A 25,444-nucleotide genomic window follows, 5' to 3' on the forward strand; every position below is an offset into this window, starting at 1 on the left:
TCTTGTGTCTAATCTGAATTCTTGCATGTGTTTCCTAATTCTATTAATTCTAAATAATATTCTGAATTTGTGCATTTAGGTTAAAAACCGTTGGTTGAAAATTTTGTACACCTGGGGGATGTGCAAAATTATGGTTTCAACCACAGTGTGTGAGTATGATACTCTCCTAATTTAGGGAAGGCTCCCCCTATCTACAAACTAAACTAATCTAATTGGATGGGACATCAGTCTTTCTTCTTTTTTCAAAAAAAACTATACTCTTTTCTCTTCACAAAAAAGTAATAGTAATTGGAAATAAATAACAACAAATATAGAAATGAGACTTTTTTGTAGGATTTTTGGAACATAAAGGGAAGCAAAGTTTCCATGAAAGCACAAAGACCTTTGCCACTTCCTCGATACGGGAAAACAAAAAAGAAAGCTCACAGTCTTCAACTGTCTATTCTCCTATCAACCTTTTTAGATGATTTTTTGCTAACTAAGCACAATATGTAGCATCAAAGTCTAACTACATGATGCACTTCACCTTACATGCACAAGTCTTAAAAAATAGAAGCAACACAAAGTCTACCGGCTATCTTCCCACTTGAGCTTTCCACACTAGCTTCAAATATGATAAGCAACTCAAAGTCTACAAGACCAAATCTAAAAACCAAACATATAACTCTAAATACAATTAGAAGCTCAAAGTCTGCAAGATTGAATTTAAATCCCTCTTGAACAATAGAACAAAACTCACAATCAACTCCAGAAAATGTCATCACATAACAACTTGAATTGGCACAAAGTCTCAACACAATTTGCCTCTTTTATTGAAAGCAATTTAATTTACATCTAAGCCCAAAGTCTTAGAGTGCACATACAAATTGACAAATTTTTGTTGCATTGCCAAAAGATCTCCATTACAATAGACCCCCTCAAGTATTTATAGGAGAGAAGCCTTGAGAAAAAGGTGGGAGGATCCCAACTAACTTGAGAAATTCTCTCAACCACCATGACTTATTCCAACTACAATCCTAATCTAACTCAACTTGTTGTTGCCTTACATGTAATTACATTTTATAAAAGTGCAAGTGAAAGTGACAATTGCAATTAAAAATTTGGCATTAAATGTAATTTGTCAAAAAAAAATTACAAATGGACAATTGAAACTATTATATGTGTCTGAAGACACGACTCTAACCTAATCATCCTCTATTTTGAAAATCTTCATGCTGCTACAAGACACTCTGTGATCAAGGTAAATGACATCTTGAACTGGGACAAGAACTTGCACCCTTGATAGTCTTTATGTCTTTAACCAATGAACTTCAACCTTTCACATGCTTGGGGTAGTACTGACTTTTCAAGAGGGAAATTCTTTGCAAGGCTAAAGTAAGAAGCCTATCTCTGTCTTGAAAGCATTCTATGCTCTCAACCATTCACATCACTTATCCATCTCCTTGCGTGGCTCCATCATGTTGTTTTTATTTCTTTGTACCATCCTCCAATCTTGTAATTTTCTTGCAAAATAAGGCCCATGCCTTAATCCATTGATTTAGTAGGTCGTGTGTGCAAACAAGATGACATGGGTAGAAATAAATTGATTCAAAAATGGGCTCACAAGTGAATTTCAGGTTCTGGAAGGCTGACTGCAAGTGAAGACACAACTTGCAATTAGGTTTTAAAATTCTAACTACAAGTAGACTTTAAATGGGAAAAACGAATGAAGGTGTGAAATGAATGGATGAAATGATGATGGAAGGAATTACTTGAATAATCATGTACAGGTATGGAAAGGAACATTTTCAGCTTGGCAACTTGGAAAATGGGAAAAACTCAACTTGTAATCAGATTTATAAAACTCGATTTTAGAGCAAATGAACTTCATATTAGCAATTCTTCAACATTTGTAAATTTTGTAAAAAGAAGATTAACTCTTTTTACCAAAGGGGGAAGGTCACCATTACCATGGTTACTTGTAATCGGGTTTTGAAAACTCGAATACAAGTAAATAGGAAAAATGAAAGAGGGGAAAATCTTGCACATTTACAAATGGCATTCAAAGAACTTATCCATTTGGGAGGATTACTTAGAAACTTGAATTCTTGCTTAGTCAAATACCCTAGATCAAAGAAAATGGACTTGAAAGAAATTGAAATGTTCTATAAATAGACATGTTAAAAACCCTTGGCAGCCAGAAATGAATTTTGATTCAACCTCCTTCAAAAACAACATCCAAGGAGGAAAAAGAACGGGTCAATACGCCTAGAAAACCCATGTATGGAAGCAAAGAGAAGAATTTCTTATGTTAGGAGATCAAAAATGCCTCCATACATGCTGCAAAACGGATTGAAAGGAGGCAAAAACGTGGCAAATGAACAAAAAAGCGCCTTCCATATGGCAAAAAATGTGGCCCAAGATGCAACAAAAACACTTCAAAGATCACATGTCTCCCTCATTTCATGGATTCTCGAACAAAAATCAGATTTAAACTCTTCCAAAATTGATCTCCTTGGAGGGAAAGGCAGGTCAGGTTCTTGGCAAGAAACTAAAAGTGAAAATGCTTTGCAAAAGATATGTAATCGGGTTTTAAAAACCCTTCTACAAGTTTTGAATCTTTCACTTTTCATCCCTTAGGCGAATTCGGGTTTGTGAGAGGAAAGAACAAAAAGACATGTCAGAATAACTTGTAATAGGGAAATAAAATCCCCTTTACAAGTTTAAAATGACTTTGACAAAAAGACTTTTAATAGGGAAATAAAATCCTTTTTAAAAGTTTTAAAATTAAAACAACTTAAAGGACATAAAACATGTAATAGATGTAATAGGGAAATAAAATCCCTATTACATCTAAAAATCACTCAAGTAGGAACTTTTATAAGAAATTACAAGATCTTCTTAAACTCATAATTTTAAATTCACTTGTAATTTGTCTAAAAAGTTCCTACAAACAACTTAAAAGACAAAAAGGGAGAAAGAAAATAAAAAGCAAGGGGGAAATAAAAAGTAAGTTACAAATTACAAGTTTACAATAAAGTGCACTTGTAATTGTTTTAAAATTTCCCTACAACACAAAAATAGAAAACTCCTAACCTACAATCGAAGGAAAATTTCCCACCTGTAGTTAGGAAGAAAAAACTCGAAATTGAAGGAAAGACATAGCAAATGAAAAAACGTGATGAAATTTGAAATGCGGATCGAGGATGAACCGAAGATTGGTCCAATTTAATCAAAAGCAAAAATTTGGCCTTAGGAAGTGTGCCTTAATAGTAAAATCTTCAACCTGCAATGACTGCTTCGAAACCCGAAATTGCACAAAAGCTAGGAAAATGATGACCAAAACTCACCAAAACTTGGACAATGATGGAAAAGACATCCCCCAATGATTTGACACTAACAAATGTGAGTTTTTCACCTCATAAAACATGCCTTGGACACAAAAACAACACATTTTAAGCAAAAAATTGTAGGGGTTGTCACATTTTTGAAAATCCAAAAATGAGGACAACAAAAAGTTAAAATTTATTGTCAACTAATTCACCCCCCCTCTTAGTTGCCCGAATATTCAAGAACCCTTAAATGCGGTCTTTCAAGAGTTATAGAGAACATAAATAGATGAATGGGATGAAGATAAAGAGATAGATGAATGTGATACAGATAAAGAGATATATTAGTTTCACGAAGTTGTTGAGTTTTGGTACCCCAGAGAAGAGGAAGGCATTGAAAATTATAATACAAAAAGAGAAAATTTGGAAGACTGTAATGATAATAAATGCAACCAATCACAAGAGGAGGCCCAAAATATTGTAGTAATAGAAGCAATCCACCTTGGAGAGAAAGTTGCAATAGAGACAAAGATCATTAGGAGCTCCATATGTGATGAAGACTTAATGTTTTAATAGAATAGTTGTTAGAAACAACTAGAAGAATGTTTAGAGAATCCCATTAGTGATGAAAAAGGAGTAGAAGATCAACACTTTTGTATGGATGGAATAAGGATGATTGAGGGAGAGAGTAGAGATATGTTCAATTATTGTATAAACGACAATGTCCAAAAAGATTTGGCTTGTGAAGTACATCACATTCAGCTAAGAAATGAAGTCCACCTTATAAAATATGAAATAGAAAGCAAACATAAATGTCATAATGTTGGTAAGGAGAAAGTATTTATGGGAAATTTTTATTCCCTTAACCTCAATTTTATTTTTAATGATTTATGTGCAAGTTTAATAGGAGCTGGTAGGAGTGATACACATAACAATGATGATTTTTAGTGGAGGACTACTAAGATTTCAAGGGGTTGGGAAAAGAGAAAAGGAACAAATCAACAAAAGAGGAGGATCTTTGTCCTAACAAGAGGTTGGAAGCAAAAGAAGAAGAAAATATGATGATTTACAAAAATATCTAATTTGGTGGAAGGGAACATCGTCGCTTGATTTGTCAAGTCAGAAGGATAATATTTTATAATAGTAATCTCTTGAAGTTCTCTAATTCAAACTCTTTTGAACCAAGAGGTTCAAAATTTTAAAGATTCTTACAATTCATGGATTAGTAAAGCTAATTTGATGAAGTGCAATTGACTAGAACTAGGAGGTTCAACTTTTTCTTAGAGAAAGGGAGGATGATGCAAAGCATGCAATTTAATTTTCTTTATCCACATTCTAGTTGTGGAGTTAAGGAATTAGCCTTGTGGAGTTAAGGAATTAGCTATGTTTGGGTTTTCTTTTCTTTACCTATTGTTTCTATTTTGTCAATAGCCTTTTGATTTGTAACCATCATTTTTGGTCTTGGAGTGTTAGGTTGTGAGTGATGAGCTATTTTTGGGAAAGTTTTTTGTTTAAATTGGTGGGGTTGAGTTTAAAGAAAGATATCAGTAGAAGTAAAGCAAAATAGAGGTGCATGTTAAGTATATTAGGGAAATTATTTTTTGAGTTATATTTGGGTAGATTTTTTGAGATGTATCTTTTAATTGTATGAGGAAATAAGAATGGTACATTTATTAGTAATTAGGAAGTGATGAATTTAATTTATTCTAGTTGTTTTTCTATTTTGAGTTATTGTTAATTTTTTTGTAGATTATTTCTTCATTTCCTTGGTTTGAGCTACATCAGGATCACATTAGTAAACTTATCTAGTGGAATAAATACAAATAGTCTTAGAGGAGTTTTGAATATAATAAAATAAGTATGTTTGAGTGATAGTTTAAATCTTGAGTTAGTGTGTGCACTAAAATAGCCAAATCATATGTTAGAATCATGCACCCCAAATATCAACTCAAACTAACATAAAATTAGAGTGAAAAAGTGTGAAAGAGTATAAAGCTTTATACTTTTTGAATAATGTTTTTGATATTAAAAGCAGCCAAAACAAGGGGGCTGACCCAAGGTACAAATAAAAGAAAAACAGTGGCAAGTCAATTGTCAGCCCCCTAAACTTTCCTCTATCAAAAACTTTTTGAATAATGTTACTTGTGCACTTACCTTTAATTTATATGCGAGGAAGAAATTTTTAGTAAGGTAGTGGTCCCATGGAGGGAGCTTCCTACAACATTTCAAAGGGTGCAATAGAACTTTTAAGAATTTTCACAAATAGGTGGTCACATTAATTTCATGCAACATGTGAATATAAAACTATAAGCTCTAAAAAATTTCAAAATTAACAAACTCGTGATTTTTTTAAGGAACAATGAACGCTTAAAAAAAAATGATTGAAATAGAAAAATTATTCCTAAATTTATTTGTAGAAAGCTAAAAATTATAAATGAAGACACATGACAACAAAATCTCATAAACCAGTTAAAAAAATGAAAAAACAAAGGGCCATGGGACCGCTTCCTAAGTAATTGAAACAATAAATGGCAAACAAAATCACAGAGAAGGGAATAAATTAGAGATTGGAAAAAGAACATAAGAATAATTGGTTGAAGCTATAAAGAATAATGAGATCGATTTACACCAGATGAGCTGCATTATTAATAGGAGGAGGCGGTCAAGCACGAGGCTCAGACAAATTATTGGTGGCGAAGGCAGGAAAAGATTGGATCTTGCTCTTCTATTTTCCAAATCTGGGTATGTTATAAAATTCTAGATTAGTGAGAATTATTTGAAGAAAGATATTTTATTCTATATGAGCTCCATGTCCTGGAGGCACACTTTTGAAGATAGGTTGAATAAAACCAAAAACCTTTAAATTGTTCTTTCAGTAGAATGGTTAGGGTCGAAGCACATTTGCTAACATCCCCCACTATCTAAAAAAATATGGGAAAATGGGTTCTGTAATCATGGAAACTCACAATTTAAAGAAATGCGTTGAGTGGCTGAGTTTGAATTCAAGAAATTAAATCAGGTTCAATGAGCCAATATGGTTAGTAATTTGCAATAACAGAGTCTCGGATACCTGTTGGAAATCTAGGATACTTTTCTGTATACACACCATATTTGCGTTACCTCATATGAACTTAAGGGTTTTAATTCTCTCAATGTCGTCGTCTAACATTTTCTAGCAGTCCTGAAAATTATACTTAAAAATTTGTTAGCTGTCTGTGTGATTCAATTTGTCCAGGGTGGTTGTCAACATGCTTTTTCTCTAAACAAAATGATCATCTTAAAAAAATTGTCCTGGATGGTTATCCATGAAAATTAGATCAACTAAAGCACAAGTCGGGGTGGCAGGGGAACTAATAGAGTAGGGGATTATTAATTGTTCATCCTAGTGTAGTATTCAGTTTCCAAGTGGCCTCCAAACTTGTGAGGAAACCAATAGATAAGTTGGAAGAAGCTGTAGTGATATTAGAAAAACTAGAAGTAATCATGGTTCTCGAGCAATAGAATGTTATAAATCCCATGATGATATTTTGAAAAAAAATACCGAATGGAAGAATTGAAGAAGAATCTCAAAGGATGGCAATCGTTTAAACATAAGATATTTTTTTCAAGCAGTCCTAATTTTGAATTTCGTCCCCATTCACATGCTATTCTCCTTTCATCTACTGTTCTTAGAATTTTAGGGTTGCTTCTAGGCTTCCCCTTTCTTAGAATTTTATCATACAACAATCTTTTCAAACTAAATATTATGGTTGAAAGACGTCAGACAAAAAGATGGCTGTAACGAGAGCAATATGGAGCCGATGGATGAGAACAAGACAGACTTTGCTCTTCGTGTATCCAACTTGAAACTTTATCGACACAATTTCTGCCAATGAAGACTGGAGTTGGGGCATCATTTGACCTATCCAAGACATAATTTAGAGTTGAGGATGAATATTTGTTTTCTGGAAAAAAAACTAGGGCACAAGGAATAAATCTCAAATCCTTGAGAGATACAAACAAATGAGGGAAAAATAATTTTAATCATTGACATAAAATTGACATAGAGAATGATGCATTTACAGTGAACAATACAGAGCTGTCGGATGAGCACATGACATGCTTTTCTCTTCCTATAGCCACTCGGTATGTAATTAATAGAGTCTCTCTCAAAACCATGGTTTCTTGACAGAGTAGTCGGATGTGCCTCTGCCCCTCCCTGGGCATGCATATCCCCATATCCAATACAGATATGGAAATGATACAGCATAGTTACACATCGGATATTGTGTGATTTGAGCAATTATTTGTCTATATTGCTTTTAAAGTAATGAAAATCTCTTATAATAACTTAGAAAATTGTGTTAAATATATGTTTATGTATTTTTTATGAATGTCATATCCAGCTGTATGCATAATGGGATCTTCAAAAACGGCCATATCTGTATCTATACCCAACTTTGTTCATTCACTAATATTAAGATTCCGTCTTCTTCTAATATTTATTATTATTGTTTAAGGAGAAATCGTAGGTTGCAAGAGAGGGAAGCTATCATTGCAGGACTGATGCTATATATAGTTGAGGATCTATATTTAAATTTTTAACTGTTTAATGAAGATAAAATACAGCACAAGGGAAAGTTAATATCTTTGGGTGGATGAAATAAATATTACTATAAAATTGAATTTCTATTTTCATTACTTTGTACACCATGCATGGTTAGTATCTCCAGGTTCCACATGCTACATCATAAATATTTTGACATTCATTGTGATGTATGATATGAACATGAATCTGAAAATGTTAATTACAGCCAGACCACAACTATGGACCAAAATATTGAAAATAGAAGTGGTCTTGGTTGAAAGTATGGCAATTGTTGAAATAGTAAGATATCTGTCTCAAGCAGTATTAATTTTGATTTCCATAATCTGTTGTGTTCCATGGGGACGTGTCCCCACAAATTTCTCCTCTCCCTGTCTGCACTGGCAAAGGGAAAATGCCATGAACTCTACAACTTTCCTTTGGCACTACAAATTTGACACCTTCCACTAGATAAGTAGCCAGGAGTTTCCCTTTGCTTTTCATCAGTTTTGTTTGAATATGTGGAATCTCATTTCTAGTTTTCTACACCTTTCTGATTTTCTTTCCTTTTTCTTTTCTCCATTTCAACTAATATCTGCAAACCATATTAAAATAATAATGGTCAGTTGCGTTATATTGCTTGTGGTTTGTGGTATCTGTTGAAAATTGAGTAGACTTTGGATAAACATTTCCGTGTTTCCCTATCTTATTGTTATCATTTTAGAGATTAGTTTAATGAGACTGCTCTTATCATAATTTTACTTGTACAAAGATTACAAGGAGGTCTTATGCACCAAACTGTGTTGTCTTGCTTGTCCGTGACTCGAAAAACTACTTTTACCTTTGCCTTATGTAAATTGTAAATTATGTAAATAATACTTATGATAGTGTGTGTGCAATGCATGTGTGTATGCAGTTATATTAATGATAGATACTTTATCCTTTAAACTAAATGCTACCATTGAAAATGAGCAGACAAAAATATGGCTTTAACAAGAGTAATTCGCGTAGCCAATTTGGAACTTAATTGACATAGTTACTAGTAACAAAAATGGCAGTTCGGGGATTGTCAAACCTATGATCAATATTTATTGCTTGAAGGAAAAACTAGGGAACAAAATAGAAATTTACAAACTAGCATAAATTGATATTTGTCATTGACATTAAATTGACAAACAGAAATTGCATTTATAATGAACAATTCAGAGATGAAGGATGAGCACATGGGAGACTCTGCTCTTCTCGTATCCACTTTGAACTTAATTGGTAGGGTTTCAACCAACCAAAGCTGCAGCCCATGGATTAATATTTTATGTGTAAAGAGAAAACATAGGGCACACGAGAGTACCTACCATAAATATAGTTGAGGATCCATATTTTATGTATAAGAAAGAAAAATAGGTCACAAGGGAAAAAGTTCATATGATCGAGGGGATGAAATACATATTGCTTAAAATTTCCATTTCACTTCTTTGTTGGCAATACAGAATTCGTATCTTTAGATTCAACTCATGACTTGGCAAAGCTCAGTAGACCCAATATTGACTCAGACTTGACAACTTGGCAAATAAATAAAATTTATTAACCTTGCAAAACTCAGGAAAACCTGGCAAAATTGGGCATAGGGTGAGTTTTCAGCATGGATCCGCTGAGTATTCTCTGCAAGTTCTGGCCTGCAACTTGCTGAAACTTGCCCATGAGTAAATGGGTGAGTTACGTAATGCCCTCTGCAACTCACAATTTATTCAAGTTTTAAAACATTGCCACATGGTATTAAAATCATCATAAATATTTTTGAATGTGTTGACGATTTTTCCTGCTACCTCCAACCCTAAGTGAATTTTGATGTTACAAGTTAGGGCATTAAACTCACAACATCTAATTCGAACTATCAACAGGTTGAAGACATGAAAACACAACACAACAAGGCCTTAATGAGCCTTCTTCACTTAGAGCTCTACCAAACTCAGGAGGGTTTTCCTACTTAGAACCTGTATGCCAATATGCTTTCAAATTCCTCACAATCATACAAGTTCACATTTGGTAGATGTTTCTCAGCTGCAAGGGGATTATCTACAATTACCTTGTATATTCCCCTAATCCCTCACAATTTGCAATTCGACTGAGAAAATAATACATGCGCTACTCCAAAGGTACATAGCAACACTGAGTGCGCACAATGACACCAACCCTTTAAGAAATGCTTGAAGAAAAGAAGAAGGAAGGATATGCTTAATAAGAGATATTCTTGAAATAGATTCATAAATGTTTTCTACAGTCCAATGCATAGCCAGAGAAACAGAGTCACATCCACAAACTAAGAGGACAAACCCATATTGCAAAATAACTCGAATTAGGGAATTTTTGGAGTGTAATGCTTAACACTGACACAATTCCATCAGTTAATTGCACCAACCATTCTTGTTAATCCATTTCGTGTTTCCTAAATTTACTGTAACCTGCAAATAGAATTTAACTCCTTCCTTGAAGGAGACCCATAAGCACAATCACACACTAATAAGAAAATACCAGGAAAAATCAAAACATCCTTAATATTTCAATTCATATAAATACAGAGAATACAAATGGAGACAGTATATGCAACCATTGAAACATTGCATTCAATACTAATTGAAATTTACAATATGGAAGGATGGCCTTTCTTTTATGAGCCTACATGAAACACTAGATTAACAAAAGGCCTGCTTATACCTGCTTAGAATACAAAATTTTCCGAATCCCGTTTTACAGCTTTGGTATTCCTTTTATAACAACAGGGAATGCCTAAAAGCTTCAGGCTGTTTACATGTGTCCAACTTCTTTTACCTAATTAGCCCATTTACAAAAATGTGACCTAATGGACTTGGTTGCCTCTGCTTTGTCCTATTGTGTAACCTCTTAGACGGTTATGCATGAAAACCTTCATGCCTAGATTAGAGTGCTTGCATGGGAGCTAACCATTTTGTGAGCCGAATCACCACCGAACATGGGTGGTTATAGATGCAGAGAAAGCCAAAATGAGTAGTTCCTGTTACTCATCCTGGTAAGGGAGACCTTTGAGAATTTCCAATGAGCAGAATCGCTAGGCTTCAAAACCGCATCTCTTGTGTCTTCATCCTTCGTTGTCTCCACAACACTCTACTTCCAAAGGGAAAATTTGGCTACCAGGAAGATTAGAATTATTTGCAAGCTACAAAGTAGTCTCGCAAGTGCACTTTGAGCTTCTTGTTCCTCTCTGGCAACCGTGTGCATTTTCAATATCCCTTCGGCTACACAACAAGTTCTTGGTAAATACTTCTTCAAGAGTTTTGCATATTGTCTGCAACACAGTCCATCTCATGTATGTTCTTTTGGGCCAAGACATGATTGTATCATCCATAGACTTCATCTTGCTTTCTCTTGAGTGCAATTAGGTAATGTTGGTTCTGAATATATAATATTGTCATGCTATTTTGGTTGAACACATTGTCTGAAGCACTTAAGTGGTGAAGGCCAGTTGTCAAGTTCACACACTCGATCTGATCTACATATGTGTTGATTTATGTAAATCAACCTTTTCTGTTTTCTGCATCAGGAGACTTGTGTGAACTTCTCATAATGATCTTGATCTTCTGACATTTGTTCGTAGCTTAGTGGCTATCAATAAACAACAAGCAACATCAAGAGAGATGATGTTGGCAAAAAGAACAACAACCCAAAGGTAGTTAGAAATATTTATACAATCAGACAGACAAGGAATCTTGTCCAACCGTAGAACAAAAAAGACCCCACTCAAGGGGGGGGAAGCCACCCAAACCCCAACGGGGGGGGGTTTGGGGCAGGGGAGAAGACTTCCCCTTCCGCTTGCAAGCAACCACAGTCTAGGCAATGTTGTCATTAGGTCCATCAAAAGAGAGCTCAACTGGTAGGGGCCCCACAGGGTTGCAAACAGTGGTGTCAACAGGGTGTTGCAACATAACAACATGAGGCTGTTGTAGAGCAACAACAGGCTATGATGAAACAACAACAATGGAAGCAAATCCAACAACAAGGGATCATAGTTGCAGAATAGGAGAAGCAGAAGTTGGGACCTCATGAGATGAGGCCACAAAAGGAGCAACAAGAGAATCAGTAGCCGTGAGGGGCACAATATCGACATCATCCTCAAGAGAGGAGCCAACAGATGTAGAGTCAAGGGCATTGGTTGTTAAGTGATCAATAGTAGAATTCTTCCACCAGGAAGAAACACCTTTGTGGCATGAAATAGAGCAGTCTGAAGCAAGGTGACCCGTAGAGAAGCATCTCTTGCAGCGGAAGGGGAGGCCTTCAAAATCCAACAGTTGTGACCAAGGCCTATCCCCCACCATAAGAACCTCATCTCCCAGGAGAGGAGAGGAGAGGAGATGTCAATGTCCACAAGAATGCGGGCAATGGTAGTGTGGTCCATTGAGGATGTAGCTTCATCGACCTTCAAGAAACGACGAGTAGAGTTACCGATAGCCTCATAACAAGAGTGCTCCCAAAAATGAAGAGGGAGATTGACGAGTCGGACCCAAATTGGACGCACATTAAGTGGTTCAGTGAGAGGGTTAAAAGAAGTTGTCCAAGGCTTAACAAAGAGGGAGTGCACTCCCCAAGCCCACAACATGCCCAAGACCAAATCCCGATCAACAAAAGATGTGAAGGAATCGACAAAAAATCCTTTGGCACAAGGGAAAAGCTCAATATTGAAAGAAACCAAAGGCCTCCAAGAGTCACTTACCTAGTGATGAAGGTCTGGTAGAGAAGGCTAGAGCCTAGAGAATTTGCACACAAGAGAACGACATTGGTAGATCCCAATGTTGTCCACGACATCCTGTCCACAAACCACCACAAGGGAGGATTTAGCACAAGGAAGAGGACGAACCCCCTTTGAAGGTTGGGTGGAAGATCTGGCCACATGAGCAAAGCTACGCTTGCCAACAGGTTTGGGTAAAGAACCAACAACATCAACAGTAGTCGGCAAACCTGCATCCCCAGAAGCGAGAGGGTCGACATCAACAAGACCCACAATTGAAGATTCGAGGGGCGTGGGTGTTGCACCAGGAAAATTCCGATGTGGAACATGGGGAGCCACAACAACAACCACATGAGGAGCATCAAACTAAACAACAACAACAACATCAAAAAGGTCGTGAATCACAGGAGCAGAAACCCCCACGCGAGGAGGAAGGGGGGGGGGAGTTAGAAGACGAGGGAACGCCATAAACATCCGCAAGAGATAACACCGTAGGAGAAAAAACCACCATCGAACTAGAGGCATTGACAACATCGTTCAAATTGAGAGAGGCGGGAGAGCCATTGGGGAGAAGCGATAGAGCCATATCATTCCCAATTTTACTTTTTGTTTCTCCCTTTCATCACAATAATTTTAATCTTGTTATTTCCTATGACTTGCTAAGAATTTTAGACATTCCCATAATAATTTGAACAAAATTAAAGCTAAAATTGAAGCAGTAAGCTTAATGTTGATGATGTGATAAGTATTTGCATATGTGTGTAGTTATAGCTGAAGTGTGAATAAATGATATGATAAATTATGATGGATTAGTATTTCATGGAAAATACTTAATTTTAATGTAGCCAAGGAAAGAAAATGAATTGATTATTGATAGGTAGTCATGGAAGTTCATAAGGATTCAAACCTACAATTGAAATATTTCTAGCAAATAGCAAGGAGAATGAATGGCATGTAAGCAAGAACTTCATGAATTTATGGCTACAAGCACGAAATATATGAGGTTGATGTGACCATGTCCAAGAAAATCAATCATTCAAGTTAAACCTTTGACACAAATAAATGATTGTTTTCATGAGAAGAAATGACTCTTAGAAATCAATTAATGGCAAACTCCTATTGCATGAGCTTACCATTTTTCCATGTATTCCTTTAAGATTGGATTCTCCATTTAAGACTAGAAGAGATATTAGAATAATCCACTTCTTGCTTAATAAGAAGAGTCAACATGTGTATGCATGAGTCTAAATTGATTAGGATTAGCTAATCTTTATATAGTGCAAGTTCTACAAAACAAAGATAATGTGAGTTTTCAAGCACTTTGTATTTTTCTCTTCAAGAGAAATTAATCAAATCAAGCAAGTCTTATGTTCATTTTTGTGGAATGCATAATTGATTATTGATTCATAATTCATTTGTGTGAATGAAAGCAACTACCCAAGTCAAGGATTAGTAAGTTAATATTTTGCATTGAAATTAATTATTAGTTAGTTGTTGATCATTCATGTAACAATCACTTATCGGTACCAGTTATAGGATTTCCAATTGAGTTTATATATACCCATAGCTTAACTTTGTAGAATAAATTGTAGCACTATTATCTTCTTTTTCATAGTTATTCTAGTTTAATAACAGGTACATTCCAATTTAATAATTTTTGCACTATACTTATTTAAGCAATCTCAAGAATACCATATCTCTCTAGCCATAAATATAGTATTGATGTTGAATAACAAGAACATATCCCTTGTTTATATTTAATGTAACCTTGCATGACTTATAATTTCTTGATAAGAGATACTCTTATCTAACAAGTAGATGTGCATGACTTAGCTACCCCAAGTTAAATGAAAACATATTGTTTTTGTGCCTCTTCTAGGGATGGTACCAAGCTATACACGTATCTAGGTTTTTAAAATTTATTTCATGTTTTCTTAGGCTTACTTTAAGCATTAAGGATCATTAGATATCACATCAAATATTAAATTTTATACTAATACCACATAAGAAAGGTGGGAAGTAGCACACAATTGTTGCATGAAAAGGAGAGATCCTTTAGTAAAATTTCTTCCAACCTACACCCCTCACAAGAATACATAAATAGCAATGGAAGAAACAAGAGTAGAACAAACATTTGGACCTCAAATTCTTGATACACAAAAACCCAAAGCTAATCCACTATGTCAATCTCCCCCATCAACCCTTGATTATAGTTTTAGTTCTAGTTTACTACTTTAATCTCCTGAATTGACCCCTGATTCCAATTCGTAGAAAAAATGGGGGATGTTAGTGGAGGAGGAGAACAACCTCTTGAAACTACTACTTTTGAATTCCTTATTTCTAACCAAGAAATGAATGTTGTCATGAAAAATATACCTCTCTCTACTCTTCCCAATTTTCATGGCCTTATAATAAAGGATCTCAATATATTTGTATATGAATTTGATTTTCTCTATAGAAGTTATGACAACACCATTTATGCACATCAATTAAAATTATTACCAACCACACTCAAGGACTTCACATTAATATGGTTTATGGGACAAGGAAGAAATGTACTAACTAATTGGAATACTATGAAGGAGAAATTTTTGTCAAAATACAAGGAATACTACAGAGGGGACATGAGAAGAAGTTATATTTTCAGAATGAGTCAGAAAGAAGATGAATCACTGGAATACTATGTTGAAATATTCCTAGTTTTCATCTAGAGTTCCCAATAGAGCAAGCTAACATGGGATTCCCTCAAAATAATTTTCTTAAGGGAAGTAAATGATGATTTCCTAGATGCGCTTGACTTACTAAGAGGTGGTGACATATCATAAGTTGCTTGGGAGTTTTTTTCCAAAATATGTAGGAACTATTCACACTGATACATAATGATGAAGACACGTAACTTGAGAGCAATGACTACCAAAATATATACGAGTATCTCATGAATGGAGATTAGGAAATTGTTAAATGACATGTGAAGCAAGACAAAATCAACCATATGGAAAATTAACTAGATAATCTGAATAGAAAGAAGAAACATGGAGATGTAGAAGCATCTTTAGTATAATACCTCCACATTGTTGCTATAGGAAGAGAGACTATGAATGCAAAATGATGGCAAGCATAGAAGACAAGAATGAACAACCAAAATTCAAGGTGCTAGAAGATCAAGATGACCAAGTATTTTACCTAGCACAAAGGAAAACAAGAATTCAAAGGCAAGGTATTCCTTAGGATCCATTATTCATAATGCTCCTTGTGACAGATGAAACTATGAATCTAAATAAATAGAACAATGCAATGTGAGATCACAATTCACACTCACACTCTCTCAACAAAGTCTAAGATCTATGCATAAAATCAATTGATAAAACAATAATACCATAGAAAAGACCTTAGATTGCTTAATTGATTCTTTGATATTTACTTGAATGCTTGATATATGGGTTGTTCTTATAATTTTAGCACAACCATAATAGCACAATGATTTTGAGATGCTTGGTACTTGATAATGCTTATAGGCAACGATCTCTTGGTAATAATGTGATTTAGTGTATATGTGATAGCTAGTTGAAATGAATGAATGACGGGTTTTATTTATATGTTTCAGTTAACATTTGATCAATGGGGGAAATTAATTAGAAAAATCAATGGATGGGAAAATGTGAAAGAGGGTAAGACCTAAAATACATGGATTGATGAGGTGGAAAAATTAAGAGGGATCTAATGAAAAGGGAACAAAAATAAAATATTAATTTTCTTTTTCTTTTTGGTAAGAAATTAAATAAATTATTTGATAACTATTCAATTCTGAAAGAAGTGTTAGGTAATTAAAATAATTTAAAAAAATTATATGATTATAGTTGACTAAAAGATGAATTAAGTAAATGATAAAATTATTTAACTAATTTTGTAGGGAGAATGATGATTTAAAATTAAATATAAAAATTATTAATTAATATATAGGATAATTAAACAAAAAAATTATTTGATTATGATAGATGAAGAGAGGAAATATTAGCTTAATTAAATAATTAAAAATTATTAATTTAATGTGAATAGAAGAAATAATGAGAGAAAATGATGGCAATGACAAGATGTAAACGCATGCCATTTTTAGGTGTCTATGCACTCCTTTTTCAAATTCTATTGCAAATAATTCTCCATGGTATAATCAACCTCCTCCACCATAGTTGAAATATGTGTCATCTAGATGGATACAATCTTATTGGAAACAATAACAATGATGAAGAAATCAATCATGACACAATCTTAATGTAGGATACTTATAGCCATCCCAAGTATTGCCCCAACAACCAACTATTCTACCAAATACTACTAATCATGCTCCTAATTTACTAAGAGCCACACAATTACTAGGTCAACTTGTGCTTAATCTTAATCATAAATATGTGTAGCAAGCTTATTCTAATGATAATATCCAATGCCTAACCTATACAGTCAAGATCAATGACATGCGACTTCACTAATGTTGTAGTGACAACTACCTCTATAGATGTATATGCAAAAAATGGAACCATTGGATATTTTTTGATATTATATTATATAGATATATATTTAATAATTTTTCATGGATAATACACAGGGTGATAAATCATGGTTCAAATATACCACAATAACCCTACCTATAACATTCAATTATACTTGATTTGTATTCCTTACAACTTATTAGGGTTTTGAATTAGAGATTATTTCATGATGCATATCTTTAAACCTACCAACTTTATTTTGAATCCCACTTAGATTTTCTCCTATGTGGTTTAATGCCAATCAAATAATATTCATTAAATTATAAAAGGATTTGGTGATATAGTAACCTAGTGTTTGAAATTACTCCCAAGTATGCCCTCCATAAAATCATAGAGGATATAAAGGGATTTAGTCAAGCTAGTCTTATTTTGTTATTCTACCATAGATATAAATCTAGTTATGAGGTAGTTGTGTACAATTTTAATAATGGATAGAATTGTAATAACCATAAGGAGCATGTTTCACACACCTATCAACCATATGATTTTTTTATTATCAAGTATGCTATAACAAGTGTTGACATAATGTTGAAACTTGTTCGTGTGTGTGTGTGTATACGCACGCACGTGTGTGCATACATGCACATGCACACACACACACATGCACGTGTGTGAATTAATCTTGTATTATGGATGAAATCATTCTGTATACGATGAAAATGGATAACAACAATATCGAAAGACTAAATAGATTCAACCACAAAACCCTAGCCTAACAACAACAAAGATCCACCATAACATATGAAGATTACCTAAGACAATGCAAATCAAATGAAATCACAAAGATTATACCATCACATGTCCAATAGGGTTTGGATCTCCATTCTTCCTATCTCCATTGATCTTGCTTGATATATTTGCTCTCAGATTTTATATGTGCACAAGAGCTCAACAAAAAATGGAAATGTGGTTGCAAGTAGGATCGCATATGCAAGTGCAAAGGCATAGTGTAGTCGAATAATCATCGGGTAGTCAGGGTTTGATAATGAAGGAAGCATCTCCTTATATAGAAGGCACTATAAGAAACGAAGGGATAAGATTGAGAGGTGTAAAAGATAAATGGTCGGCTATGATTAGAGGGTAGGTAGAGAAAATAATAAAATAATGAGAGGGTAGGTAGTGTATGAATTAAGAGATGAATGACATGTGTCATGGGTGGAAAAGGTTAATGAATTAAATAAATAAATAAATATTTATTTAATTAATAGAAGAAGTGGGATAATTAAATAAATAAGATATTCATTTAATTTAGAAAAAGGATAATTTAAATAAATAAATGTATTTATTTAAATGAGAAATAAGGCTAGAAGAGGATAAACGAATTAATTAAATAAATAAAGATTTATTTAATTAATAGAAGAATTAGGCTTAAGATAAATAAATAAAGATATTTATTTAATTAGACATGACAATTTTAGGTGTCTACACATTCAACACACTCCAAAAAATTATTTTTCTACCAAAACCTTTTTTGGAGACATGTATATCCTTCAAGACTCCAAGTTATTTTTTGAAAGAAATCAAAGGTGTAAATATATGTTTCTTATAAAAATATATGAGAGGAGGTATGTGCAAAAATTAAATTGATCATACATTACAAGGAAGAACATAAAAGTAAATTAAACCTTTCATGAGAAAAATCTCACACTCCCAAGTAACTCAAATTATTATTTAGTAACCAATGGTTACAATACCCTTGTAGGATTGGAACTTGGGCTGTGTGCTTTTTTTTAGCTCATTTATCACTGCTTGAGAGTCTCCTTTCTTGATAGCCCACCTTACAAGCAATGTTTAAACCTCAAATTAAAACCTCTTATTGAATTGTATTATTAGCTTTCAATCCAAGATAATTTGATCCCTCTATCATGAAATCTCCGTTTACATAGTAAGTATCTTGCTTCTATTAAGTTGAGTGTCCCCTTGATGCACCATCAAACTTCAATTTGATAGTGAAATCTAGAATTTTCCAACATTGTCTTCTTTCTAAATTCTTACAATCTCTTAACCCTTTAATAGGATAATTTAGTAGTAATGTTCTTTCTAATGGTTTTACTCAATAATATGGAGTCTCCTTCTACGAATAGATGCAAAATTAAGCATTTGATTGCCATTGAGAGATCCAAGACTAAGGTTTGAGCCTTCTCATTTTAGTCCCAAGGAAGAGTTTCTTGGAATAGATATGAATTAAAGTTTTGTTTGAGGCCCTAGTGAGGCAACCTACTCACGAAAGCCTTAGTTTATCCTAAGCCACTCCCTAAAAATTAAATTTCAAAAAGATATTTGAAGGAGCTTCCCATTTAATGGTTACCAAATATATTGAAATGGATTGAGTTCCCTATGCTCCATAAATGGTGTTGATTGACTTGTTATTATGAACAAATTTATTTGATATTTTGGAGGAATATTAATGGAGCAATGTGGCTCTAATAGTGGTGCATATAAGTACTACTTGAGTATAGTATTGGTTTTTAAACCATAGACTATTGATAATGATGTCTTATCTTACTTTTGTGGAAAAAATATGTGATTGTGAATGATGGTTTATAAAACATACATATTTCTTTGTGTACTTGCATTATCCTAAATGATATTTATGTTAGTTAAATTCAAATGTTGACCACCTAAATGTAATTTTTTTATGTACATTTTTTTTCTAATTTATCCTAATGTGTTGATACCCCTTCTATGAATAGTTGCAAAATTAAAACATTTGATTGTTAAGTGAGAGATCCAAGACTAAGATTTGAGCCTTCTCATTTTTAGTCCCAAGAGAGTTTCTTGGAATAAACATGAATTAGAGATTTGTTTGAGGTCCTAATGAGACAACACACTTAGGATAGCCTTGGTTTACCCTAAGCCACTCCCTCAAAATTAAGTTTCAAAAGATATTTGAAAGAGCTTTCCATTTAATGGTTACCCTATACATTGAAATGGACTAAGTTCCGTGTGCTCCATAAATGATGTTGATTGATTTGTTATTATGAAAAAAGGTTGATTTGATATTTTGGAGGAATTGAATATCCATGGAGCAAGGTGGTTCTAAAGGTGGTTCTAATAGTTGTGCATATAAGTACTACTTGAGTATACTATTGATTATTTTTAAAACATAGACTATTGATAATGATATCTTATCTTACTTTTGTGGAAAAAATATGTGATTGCCAATGATAGTTTATTAAAACATATACCTTTTTTTGGTGTACTTGAACTTTCTTAAATGATATTTATATAAGTTAAATTCAAATATTGACCATACAAATAAATTTTTTTTATATAGATTTATTTTTCTAATTTAACAAAAATATAAAATACATTTAAAAAAAATGATACATTAATTTAAAAAAACAAACAAACGAATGCCACACTTCACTATAAAAATTAGGAGTGTTCAACTAAGAATCCCTCTTCCTTAATGGATGCTTAGTTTTTTCATCTTCCAACTTTATTAGTCCCTAGTAAGGAACTAATGTTTTCGGTTAAGCTGAGTTTAGAATCGTCTTGCATATTATTATTAGTCCCTGCCTACTATATAGGCAGGTAACTAATGTTTTCGGTTAACTCTTCCCTATTAATTTGTGCAAATTGATGGTAAATGTTTTTCAATTAGTTTCTAACATCTAGATTTGATAAATAGCATTTTCGGTGATATTTTGCTTTTTTTTATGTGGTTTTTTTCGTTTTAATTATGAAAATTAGAAGAAAAAACTGCAGGTACAGGCCAGTTCATAATTTGCTGATGTAACAATTAAGAAGCACGGAGTAGGGATTTTTTTTAAAGCTCGTATTGTTTTTTGTTTAGCTCAATTTGAAGCGAGCCCTTGCATGGTGTTCTCACAGCATACATTGCTTCGAAAAGCTCAAGCAGATTGAAGAAGGCACATACGGGTAACTTAAAAATTTATTCTCCCTTCATACCCAATTGAGTTGAATTCTGTATTTGTTTATTTTATTATTCAAACTTGTAATTAGATTTTTAGTTTCTTCAACCTTTCATGGATGGAGCCCTAGTTCTGTTACAGAATTCATTTTGTGGTCTATTAATAATTATGGGATTCAAGTGTTAATGTTCCCTTCAGTCGCAAGTAAGTTTTTGTTTGTCTTCCTGCATTTCATCAACAAAACCCTGTAGTTACGGTTTTTGCTTTCCATGATTAAAGGCGCAGTGTTGTCTCAGAATTCGTTTTGTAGATTTATGACAATTAGGAAAATAAATTGTAATGTTCCCCCTCATACGCAGGTAACTAGAATTTGTTTTTTTAATGCATTTTGTCTGCGAAACCCTGCAACTAGAATCAGGATAAAACATTGAGCACATTATATGTTGTTGTATTGTCTTAACTTTCTTCTTCTGTTTGTGCTTGCTGGCGTCAGTAGCTCAAGGCCGTTACCAGACTCTATACGTCACCAGCTTCATCCACAACTACCGACAGGAGCTCGCTAGATACCCTGCTTTGACTACAGGTTAGGTTCATTGTTTGTCTGATATCATTGCCAGAGCTTAATTTCCTGCAAATCTACAAGTTTGATTATAATATGTGTTCATTTATATTCAATTTTGAGTCCGAATTCTGAGTTATGTTGAATCTATAATCCGCCCAATTCGTTCATGTTAGACTTTGTTGTGCAGAAATCTTTCTAGTCCAAGATTTAGAAACAGAGTATATATATTGTGATCCTTGTCTTCTACAATTTCGGCATTTGGATCCTTTGTTTGAAAATTTGTTTAAAGCATGAAATCTTTAGAGGGCGACTTATTTTTAATTGAGGTTTGAGTGGATTCAAAGAGACGGAGAATTCTTTCCTCGCCACATAAAGTTGGAATAGTTCCATGATTTACAACAGATTCTGTGGCTCTTCCAGGACATAACATGTCTTATGGAGATCTGAATATGGGGTTTTGCCATAGTTTTAGGTTTATGTTTATTCCATTCAATGAGCTTTTTATACCAGACAAGTTTTCTGTGGATTTGAATTTTGGGTTTTACCGTAACTTTATGTTTTATTTTTTTATATCATACCATTCAAGTAGGCTTTCAATGCTAAACATCTGTTATGATAATTTGAATTTGGGGCTTTGCTACAATTTTGCATTTAGTTTTTTCATCAGCTCAAGCATCAATATCTAACATGCCTTTAGGATTTGAATTTTGGGCTTTGCTATACTTTTGCATTCAGCTTCATTCCAGTCAATTGAGCTTTACAATATCTGACATGTCTTCCACAAATTTGAATTTTGGGGTTTTCTATAATTTTTCATTTAAGTTAATTCCATTCAACTAGGTTTTCTATAACCACTATTGATAGACTTTCAACATAAGCGACAAGTGATCTCCCACCAAGGATCTCATATGCATAACAATAGAAGAATTTAATCAAGAATACTATATTTCTTCTATATATAAAGATTCTATTTTAATTCATCAATGCAATACTTGCCATATTAGGTTCCTTTGATAGCCTGGAACAAACAACTCCACTTGCATTTTTATTTCATATCAAACCAAGCTCTTTACAAGTGGTCTTTGGCTACTTAATAAGTCACAATGTGCCCACTATTAAAGCAGTGCACCAATCTGGTGAATATTTTAGAGGTTTGAAGGTTATAATGGTTGATCATGCTCCTGAGCTACCGAGCACTGAGTCTTTGCCCATCCTGTACTCAACTATTTAACTATCTGTTTAACTAGTTTTCTGTACTATAAAAGAATAAACTTTACAATGTTGTATGCAGACACATAATATTATGATTATCTATGAAATATGCAAATGTTTATAACATAAATTTATTTTCCTTGATGAGAAAATGTTTAGTAATAGAAATTTATGTTCCTTGATGACAATCTCTTTAGTCAACATTTTGACATCTTCTAGAATTGTAAAGTGTTGTCAAAATAACTCTAAAATCTTTATTAACAAACCAGAATCGTTGAAGTAAGATGAATAAATGAAAATAATTTCCAGTGTCCACATCATTTTCATTCAAGACGTGCAAGACTCTCACAGATGTTGCAGCATGCGAGGTAATGGCTTCAACATAGTTGACATCATGAGTTTCAAAAGCAAAAGTCTTGTTATAGGTACTGGGAGTCTATGCACTAAATTGCATTTTTATAAAATAGCTTCATTGATAGCATTATGCTCAAAATTGAAACAATACATGTTATATTAAATCAATAAAAAGAAAAAAACAAAAGATTTACGTCAGGGTGCCACCTTTGAGAGTTTCTCACCCCTGAACTTACTGATCTTATCCTCACCTCTGAACTTAACTAGTTGCACATCCTATTGCAATAAGAAACACCTTCATTTTCTTCTTCTTTCTTGTCCCTTTTTCTAATGTGGTCCAGTGACAAAGATTTATTACATTTCTATGAAGCTATATGGTGTTTGGTGGGTTATATCTGTAGAACTAGAATACCCAGTCTTGCCTTTATATTTTTCCATAATTTCTTGAACATCTTGTTCAACTGCCTCCTCCGTCTTTGGCTCAGTCAAGGACACAGGTATCAGTGTCCACAAGATTAAAGTGTAGAATCTGAGGCCTATCCAATTCTAACCTAACCACATTCTTCCTTTATCTGCCTATACTACATAACTCTTAACCTGGCCAGGAAAATAATGTCATATTCTGAAGGTTCCCTTTTTCTCAAAATAGGAGATAATCTCTCCTACCTTGTTTAATTTAACCTAACGCAGACAAGGATTTCTGCTCTTACCTCCTTTACATCTGAGAGACAATTTTCCCTTAACTTAATCTCTTTATCTTCTGAATAATTAGCAAGTTTATGCAAAAGTATATCAAGGTGAGAATGCTTTGCCCTTCAATATTTGTTCTGTCAATCTCTTGAACACCTGACACTTGATGCTCTCCAATCTTCATGTATCTCAGTACTTCTACTGCACAGTATTTTGTGGTGGCTAATCTGCATGCCCCTGCTACTTACTTCAACCTTGAAGTATCTCAGGATATCTACCGTACACCATTCTGATAGTGGCTTGGCCTATTATCATGCCCCTACCATCTACTCCAATCTTGGAGTCTTTGAAGTATGTTGCGACATCTACTGAACAACATTCCCATGATAGCCTATTTGCATGTCGTATCAGAGCAATATATTGTTGCTTCATCTTGGAATTACAATCAATGAATTATAGTGAGATTAGCTGCTGCAATTTGATGATATATATTATAATTTGTTGTTGGGATTAGCTACCTCAACAAAAAAATGAACTCAATATTCGAAACAGCTCAACATATATCTTACTTGAAAATCACAAGTGAACCTAGTATTCAACACCACTCCCTAGTTTTCTTGGTGGTTGCAGCAGTTGGTTACCTGTGCATTCCAATGAGATGGAATGCTGATCATGGAGATATTTGATGATGTTGGCTGCATTAGCAGTGTAGATACGCATTTATTAAGTGCATGTGACTCAATCTGACTCTTTGAGCGCTGTATTCTCCACAGGTTTATATTTTCTGTCTGAGAACTAATTGTATCCTATTTAGTTATTGAGAGGGCTTGGGGGGAGGGGGAGGGGAAGGTGGGTGTCAGATATATTACATTTTTTTTAAGATTGTTAAAATTTTTCTAGGATATTATTGGCATGTTCTTAGTTCATAACATACAATCTATTCATAGAAGTTGGTTTGTGCCTGTAATATTATATTGATTTCATGGTGTACTAGTCACGAGGTTATAGATACAGGCTATTGATCTTATAGTGAGATTTGTACTTTTTGTGCAGTGTATCTGCTGACTTGAAATCTTAAAAGAATCTAGATATGTTGGTTGCATACAACTCCTTGACGGTGAATGATCTATACAGTTCCATGGTTTCCCTAAGACAGTGCCCTTAGAAGTTTAGAACTGCTAAGACTATTCTGCAAGCACATATTCATTAGACAACTTATAAGATAGGATTAAGGATGTACTTGTTGTAAGAATCTTATTCATACCATGCACTTTTGGTTGTTTGGGTTCAGGTTCTTACTGACACCAGTGTTCCAAAAAACATACTGAAGGAACGGGCAAAGGCATTAAAGAAACTGGGAACGGTCTTCCAGGTATATCTGCTTAATTATTGTAATTTCCATAGAATACAAGTCCATGCATGTCTGTTAATCTCATTCCAATAAGTTAATTTTTTTGTGCTTAGGGAAAATATTTATGAGGATTGTCTTTCCATAACCATATTGTAGGTTTAACATGATAATGTTTTCTGTCGAAGACTCTATGCCATTGCCTTCATCCCCTAGGTGCAGTCTAGT

The 25,444-nt window shown here is 33.9% G+C and overlaps 1 protein-coding gene across 6 annotated transcripts in view; it reads left to right on the top strand.

The window, feature by feature from the left end:
- The first annotated feature begins 5,808 nt into the window (after nucleotides 1–5,808).
- LOC131055869 (uncharacterized) overlaps nucleotides 5,809–25,444 on the top strand; it is an 88,508-nt gene continuing 68,872 nt past the window's right edge. For 2 of the 6 annotated variants that reach the window (XM_057990185.2, XM_057990187.2), the window contains exons 1-4: nucleotides 5,822–6,050; nucleotides 20,972–21,057; nucleotides 21,544–21,633; nucleotides 25,160–25,240. The gene's annotated coding sequence lies outside the window, so the exon portion shown is untranslated. Of the gene's footprint in view, nucleotides 6,051–20,971; nucleotides 21,058–21,543; nucleotides 21,634–25,159; nucleotides 25,241–25,444 lie in introns of all 6 variants that reach the window. The other 4 variants (XM_059213965.1, XM_059213964.1, XM_057990189.2 and 1 more) reach the window with 3 other exon arrangements.

Source organism: Cryptomeria japonica, chromosome 11, assembly GCF_030272615.1.
Source record: "Cryptomeria japonica chromosome 11, Sugi_1.0, whole genome shotgun sequence".
Taxonomy (NCBI): Eukaryota; Viridiplantae; Streptophyta; class Pinopsida; order Cupressales; family Cupressaceae; genus Cryptomeria; species Cryptomeria japonica.